This window comes from Mya arenaria, chromosome 2, assembly GCF_026914265.1.
Source record: "Mya arenaria isolate MELC-2E11 chromosome 2, ASM2691426v1".
Lineage (NCBI taxonomy): Eukaryota > Metazoa > Mollusca > Bivalvia > Myida > Myidae > Mya > Mya arenaria.
In genome coordinates, this window is record NC_069123.1 from 26,246,991 (window position 1) to 26,255,924 (window position 8,934).

Genomic DNA, 8,934 nt, shown 5'->3' on the forward strand with positions numbered 1-8,934 from the left:
TGCATGTTGTTCCCGTTGTAAAATATATTGCGGCATTCTAAAAAACAATATTTACGCAGCCGAAGGTTTCGAGAAAGCATTTAGCTTTTGCGTTATCCGTCCGTCTGGAGCCACTTCAATGTAACCAATATACATAAATTACTTTAACATGTAGAACGTGTGTATAACAATAGTGCAGTAATAAACGATTAGGTTTGGTCACACCAGAGTGATTGCTAGAAGGCAATACTAAAAACTAAATTTGTCCATCCGGAAACATTACACTGTGTTTAATTACCAGATTGATCACATATGAAGTGGGTAAAAATATAGTCAAGGTCTTAATTCCTCGAAAAATATTAAGTGTAACAAAATAAAGAATTTAAATTAATTTAGCTAAATATATTTTCCTTTAAAAGTATTATAACTTTTCATTTTGGGAATATGAAACAAATGTTACTGAAACAAACATGTGCGCTTAGCATGCTACTGTTATTAGGGACTTAAGATTGTAAGCGAAATTCGGACCAGTGTTGCACGCACAAAGTTTGGTCTCAAAAGAGTATAATTGTCCGCAACTGGTAGACTGAACTTGTATGAAGTGTGTTAAACTAAAAGGTGGTAGTGATGATTGTACAGCTGACACACACATTCACCGGCATAAGGTTACTTTCAAAAGAGTGTTTAACTTTCAGTTATTTAAAAACAACGTTAATGCGCCAAACAAAGCTGATTACGTTCATCATAACAATGGTATTGGAATGTGTTTTCGAAATTATACTAAAGATAAAACGAATACTTTCAGGAGTCTTACATGCGCATACGACGCCATTCAATGTGTCCTGAATAAACCTTTATAAACCTTTATATCCTGACATTGCATCTTTATACTTTGAACAAATGAACGATAATTGACACCGAACAGAGGGAAAATAATTAGTTTTCTAAAATTCATGAAAAGTAACAGCTTACTTCTGACCAAACGCTTTTCAAAGCCAGTCGAGTACATGCGCAAGATATCTGGCCTCGCTTTTTCAAATTAGCATATATACATATATCAAACGAAACGGTAGCGCCAAAGTAAGTTTGGAAAAATGAAACACGCGGAACATTTAATTAATAATGTCTGCATGAATTATCTTCGGTTTATTTGTGTGCCTCATATTGATTAAACAACCAAGAAATCTTGCATTGATGTGATAGATGCCAAAATAAAATATGAAATTTAGGTAGAAAACTAATTTGATAATTTATATCGATAATGGGCGACCAGTAATATGTTCTAACGAAACAAGGCGACAAGCAACATGTTCTATCGATAAAAGGCAACAAGAAAAATATTCAAGTGATAAAAGGCGACCAGTATCATCTTCTAACGATATATGAAAACCAGTAACATGTTCTAGAGCAGTTTGTTTCGCAGAGAATGATTATATAAAAGGTTACCAACATTTGTACCGTCGCTTCAAAAGCATGAGGTTGAGAACTCCTACCAAACTAGCTCAACACTTATGTGAAAACTACAGAAACACGCTCAGTAGTCAAAAGTTTAAACATAAACCATGTTTATGGGGACAGGGTAAACGCCAAAGACATAAAACACCAAACCAAAAAAACACAAACAAGAAACAAGGAACAACAGCACAAAACTCAACAAACAGCACGGTGCATATATTATATATAAAAAAGACTAGCTATGTTTATCAAGGACTGTTAGGTATCGCCTTGGAACGGTCAGTAAAATGTTAAACGAATCAACGATATATAGGCGTTACCCGTCTCATGTGAAAATAAAGATATGATTATGTACGTGTTTTCTGTCTTCGTTGTGATGTGTAGTTTTTTGTCCCTAGTTTAGTTTCGGTATAGCCTTATTTTGTGCCACATACCTGTAATTACTTTATATCACACTTATTTGTAGTAATATTTGTTTTGGCACTCACCATTTGTACTGGTAACTTGAAAGTACATGTCTGAAAAAACGTGCTTTAATAGATGATACTGCATAACATTATCGTGGAATGTTTATCAAGAGTATAATAATGAAAGTTACTCATGACTTTAATGACTTTATAGTTTATGATTTGCCGATTCTTTGGAACCAATATCATACTAGCCTGGGTCGGTATTTATAAAACATTTAAGACTAATAAATTTGATATGTACGTTAAAAACTTTTTATATTGAGCGTCTTACAAATTAACACATTTATTGTATTATATACACAAGACTGATTACTATAACAAGTTGTTTTACACTAACAGCCCCCTCCACCCAATTATTTGTAAATAAAGCGTTATTGATTCTCTCAATATTCCCGACCCTTAGTCGCCGAGCGCGCCTCTTACATGTTACCGACGTCACGATTCATAACTTTGAAATTTCTTGTTTATTCAACACATCCTCGCAGCTGTCCATTCATTCGTGCAAGCACCATTGATTCCCTCAACGTTTACCGACCAACCCTCAAAGAGTTCCAGAGTTCGCCTATAACAAATAGCGCGAGAAACAGATATTGTATCGTGACAAAGAGGATTGTGGATCGGAGACACTATTTGCGGATTAAATCAATACATATCGAAGATGGTAAGGTTCTGCTTGGGGAACCTATGCAAGACAGTACTAGTCGTTCTGAAGTATTGTCAAGAAGAGATACTGAGGTTTTTATAAGTATTTCATAGTATGAAGCTTGGAATTTGAAATGAACGTGGAATTGTACAGACTAGCAGCATTTTATGTAATATTTCTGGATATTTCAACTTATAAGAAACAAACATGGACTAGTACATAATGATCGGATCATACAGGGACATAGTTCTGAGGATAAAAAAGGTTTGTGTACGTTTGCTATTGTGCGGCATTAAAGCTTAATAAGAACAAATACGGAATACATGGCAGGAGCTTATAGTGACATTCTTCTTGGTAGTTAGCTTGTTGATATGAATTTAAAGCTTTATGCTTTATTACATTTATAATGACGGAGGATCAAGTATGTTTCTATCGCCGTCACAAATTCTTTATATTCATCACTATGATCCGGAAATTCGAATGTCAACAGAGCAGAAACTAACGAAGAATTCTATACATGGATCGGTGTTTCCAAAACTTCAGGTTGTCAAAAAAGACGGTTTCTATTTTACTCTGAACGATGCGAAACTTCAGGTGTACAGACACTTGGAGACGCTTGGTAAATGTGGAAGTGTCGAGGTGGATAAGGTGGCACTTAAAGAAGTACCAGAAGGAATCAGACAGCTCATGAAAGCCCCCGAAAAAGCCAAACGGCGTAGAAGTAATTATGTTGACGTTTCTCATATTTCAATTTTCCTTTAATGTTTACTAGTGTTAAAGCCAGCAGTGTTACGAAAAACTATGTTATGTTAATAGCCGTAATTTGTTTAGTTACCTTAGATAAATTTTCCTTAAATGGTTATTTCACTTTTTTATTGATTTTGTTTTCAATTCGATTACATTGAACATGGACATATATTTCGGATTCTTCAATGAATAATGAAGCAAATGGCAAGTCAAGTTATTCATGAGTGGTGGGGTCCGATGATTTATATATAAAAAAAATAAAAAAGAGAGAGAAGCATGCAAATACTTTTATTTTTTTGTGTTCTAAATTTGTTTCATCGAACATTGGAAATAGTATACTTTGATAAGATTTACCTTTTACGTTTTTTTCTTTATTTAGGATTGTTGGGATAAGAGTGAGGTTTGTGCACGTAAGCTGGTTTAAACCCCCAGTAAATTTACATTTTACTGACCGTTCCAATGCGGTACCTTACAATCCTTGATAAACATACCTTCATTTTTATACATAGTATGTATGCACTGTGCTGTTTGTGGAATTAAGTGCTGTTCTTCCATGTTTCTTGTTTGTGATTTTTTTGTTTTTGTGTTCTATGTCTTTGGCGTTTACCCAGTGTCATTAAAGCGAGTTTATTTTTTAACTCTTTGCTACTGAGCTTGTTTCTGTAGTGGTTTACAATAAGTATAATATTTTCTTGTGTTCAAGATACACTCGTTTATAGGTGAAATCCCTTTGGATGTAGCAATGCAAGAACAATCATATTTTTTAACAAATAATCAACATGGTTACTTTGACAAAACCTGCTTTAAATCAATATTTACACATATTTACTATATTAACCCCGTACCAGCAGCAATGACTGTTTGTTAATCATTAAATATGTTAAAGAGAAGCAACATATTTTTTTCTACGGCAATAATAAGGTCATACGGTCGGGAGCAATATAAACCAATAAACAACAAGAGAAGAAGAATAGTTTTTACTAATTTCCTGCACAGCATTATGAAGTGACAGTATCAGAAAACAAAAAAATGGATATAATTATAATTATTATATACAACTTAACCAAAACCAAATTGTTCACAATCCCTGACTGATCCTGCCACCTTTTGCCTTGATAGAGTAAAGACAAAATGAAATATTTCTTTCCATTTTCGAACTTTATGATTTCGGGTTTATGTTACATAATTACACAACCCACTTCATCAACAGAACACATATATAACTGCTGCTGGTTATCTCCTGATAATAGTTTCATTTTGCTGTTTACCAACTTTCATTGCATCGTCTGCATCGTGTTAAATCTTTTTTTTTCGTATCAAGTCTAGCCTTTCATTTATTCTATTATTAGTCTGCCTGCATGATGCAAGTGGCTAGTAATTACAGTATAATTCAAGGAAATATCTGAGTAATTTAATGTATAATGGCTTGTCATTCAGTTTTCGATTTAATTTAATTTTGCCATTTTAAGTATCACAAAAAAACAGCTAGGTTTTATGGCGATACTCGCAATAATATGTTATAGATATTTAAATACGTATACCATTGTTACAATTACAATTTCAATTATAAAATCGGGAAAATCAACACATTTAGATACGCCTATATCCAAGTTTTGTTTGCAGTGCTATATTCAAATAATATTTTTTTAGCCGTGTCGGTATGTTTTTATGGCATGGAACCACAAATAGGAAGACAAGAGAAAAGTATAACCTACCCAGGTCGAACCAAATATGGCAGTAAACGACATTGGCATTTGCAACTATTGATACAAGTTAAACATGTTTAGTTTACTATGTAGTTTCTTGATTTAAAACAATACAGCAATAATGCTTGTTAAACATAACAACCTTAATTGAAAATTCATTCATAACACAGAACTCATTTCAAAGATACTTGTAATTTGGCATTAACGCAGATATCCATGACTAGTTGTGATTATACATTGTATCCATAGTACTATGTCGTTCAAGCCCTTGCCTTGTGCGTCTAAACAGTGAACACATTTATTTTTATTACGCACAATCAACATGAATAGAAATCACGACAACTAATTAACCAGGAAATCTGGCTTAAAATGTATTGCCGATGTTATTTCCTGGACTAAGTTCTGAGAAACTCCGCTTTGTTCCCGCTCGAAAGCTAATCTAAGAAAAACGTAATGAATTGTCGTCCCTTTTGTTATTACTGGAAATAACATGAAATAAAAACAAACTCTGCGGACGGCAAATCGATCTTAAGTCCATTTCCTAGAAGTAGAAGTCATCTGTTGACATTTCCACTGTTTTAGAACCAGGAGATCAATCAGTGGTTACTGTGAGTGTGGATGTGTGTGGTTTATGTATATTCTACAGGAATAATTCTGTAGTACAGTTATACATTAGTATAGTAAATTACAAAGACAAAACCATCAAGTCATATATTTAAAAAAATCATCCCTGCTTAAAGACAAACGGCTTATGTTTATCATACTCTGAACCCGAGACGAACAACGTACAAATTATACTTTTTTTTATCAAGGGTAGTATACAAATACTATGTAGTGTTCGAAAACAGATTAAAATGCATTTCAGAAGAGCCACGATTTTAATTGCGCTCACAACCTGTTCCGTCTGCGTTTGTTACTGCCGTTAAATTTGTTTGTTTCATGTACCAATCAAACGAGTTTATAAAATATGTACAGATTCTAAAATAATATAAGCAACGTATTTAACAGAACATGTTCATACGTGGGAAGTATTCAAGCGTTTGACCTTAATAGAAAAGGTAACTTAATCAAGTAAAGACGAGGAACGAGGAACGTTTGCTTCGAAATAAAATGCAAGAAATACGTATGAACACATCCTCTCTAAATATCTCACAAAATGCACACTCCAACACATTACAGACCTCCAATGACCCAAAGAACCCGTCGGATATGGAACCCTAATTGAAGCCTATAGCTTCAATGGGATAAATCAGGCTTGTAATTCTTGAAATAGGGAACATGTCAAAAGCGTTAATTTTTCGAAAGTCGCATACCCACGTGCGTATCAACTTCCCTTTTTTAAATATGACAGAGATGAATTGTATTCGCATGGTGTGGATTTCAGCCGATCTCTAAAACATAGACGAAAGGCACATCTTAACCTATAACATATTGCATTTAAATGCCGAGAGAGGATTATAATACTTTCGTTACGATGCAACGCATGTTAACGCCAAGTTCCTTTTGTTTATCATCACCTTTTTCTTGTGTGATTATTAATCAAACATACATGTATATCTGTACCAAACTCCTCGCGCATCTGCTGCTGCTAATGGAAAGAAGCGTTATAAAGACATACGCTTATTATCTAAGGGCGTTTCTAAGGCAATATGACGGTATCATAGCATAACTGATGAAGCCTAACTCATTCCTTGAGTTCAAGTTCAAAGAATATGAATATAAGTGCACCAATTCTTTGGATAACTTAGACACATTAATCAACAGCATTAATAAATTTTCTTGCCTTTTCATAAATGTAAATGCTTACTGTAAATCGAATAAAATGTATGTAACGATAATGAGAATCTGAAAATGTCCAATCAGGATTTAGATAAAGTCTTGTTCGTGATTTCCGGTTTCCGCCTACCGACGCAGGCCATAAACTTGATTCTTTATTACCAACATGCTCATTATTTTAATTAAACGGAATAATGAGTTGGCATGGCAACTTTCAATTGAACATATGTAGCAATGGCAAAAAATAAAACACTCAGCAATAATTTGCATGAAAATATCTGCCATAAATTCAAATATCTACTTTGATAACATTATTTTATATTTTTTTGCCATTCGATCTTCTAAATGCTCAATCGGGATCTCAGCTCTTAAAATCATTAATTTCTTGTAAACACACAAAAACTCTAATGTTTTTGAAACGATTTTACATGATAAGCCGATGTCAAAAGGTGTACCATCAAATTGCACTACCACATGATATGAAAAGGATATTGTCAATATATTTCCAAAACAAAGTTGTGCGTAAAAAAAGGTAAATTACTAGAAACAAGTTCCTATTCTCCAAGTATGATATAATACAAATGTAATAAGTCTTACAGTATAACAAAACGGTAGACATTTTGCCCTAGCGGTGTTCTATAACTCCTCTTAAATGCTATTCAACATGATAAAGGTTATTTTCTAAGAGGGAAACAATGGATATACTAAGGTTTGACAGAAACACATTAGATTTGTATCTTCAAAATTAAAACTATGAAAGACAGTTCTGCACTTTAAAATATAACACCTTACAGGTATGTTGAGATCATGTTTTGCGAGTAAAATCACCTGTGACCATTATAAACAAATGCAAAAAAAGTCGATGAGCTCAGGTATCATTAAAACAGATGATAGTTATACTAAGGCCGTTCATGGATTTCATTAATGTTTACATATACTTAACACGCTGTGATTTTAACACAATATAACATCAAAATACGGACTACGTACGCAGCTTCATTTCCCCGATCCTTTCATTTGGAGACAACAACATTCAGTATATACAGATGTTTGATTACAAAAACGAAATCGAATCACCATCGTTCACGCCATCGTAAATAAGTATCTCGTGCACTATTTTTGTATTATTGGTATACGTGACCTTGTTCATTCATACATTCGGCAATGACACCATACTTGATCACCTTCTTACATGCATTTCAACAATGACCCGTACGTCTGTTAAGTTCGTATGTACACATAAATGTAACCCAATTCGCTGGTCGCTGTAACTCCCTTGAGATAAATTCGTTTACTTTGTAATAATTACGTTCACAAGGGGTCGTGTGCAATATAGTTCTTAAACTTATCATAAAGCATGCCTCAGTGGGTGATTCAAGTCAGACTTATTGATTTTACTGTTCAATCAGACGCTCTTCTCTTAAAATAGTGTTATATGTAAGTTGGTTATCGAATACGGCCCCAGAATATTCAAGTCGGACTTTTCAACAATTACCCGAAAAAAGCTCTGAAATGACTCAACCAGAAGTTATTTTACTGGAAAAAATATATAACTAAATCATGTCGCACAATGCTTGGCGCAGTCAAGACTCGAGTAGCCGACATATACATTGTGAGGTGGGTGTTAAAGAGACATTTATGTAATTTCCTAGACTTCAATAATTAATATTAGGTTATTTTAAAAGAGGGTAGGTTCGGGTTGTCATTTAATCTTGAATATACCAGCAAAGAGTTCGGTGTAATATTAAAACATCATTTTATCATTCATCATACTGATATGGAAGCGTAAACAATGAAACAATACTTAATGTAATGAAACAGTTCCTATGTAATCAATCTTCACGCTTTGAAAACTGTCAAGTAATAAGATATATCAGCTTTGCAGCCCGTCAACCATGGATGTCTTATTCTCGTCTGTGGTCAATCTCAGTGAAGAATATTGCATTCGTTTAGACAAAGCTTTATACCTTGTCAGATTTAGTCGACAAGACATTTTTTTACTTATTTAGTATTTATTGCCTGTCTGCAGAAAAAAATAAACTGCTTCCATATCTTGATTTGCTTGAATTGTGTATACAAAAAATATCTAGCTCTCTTATAAAATCTCTGGATGTCAATACGGCATTGTAACCGTGTTTTATCTTTACGCACCATTCAC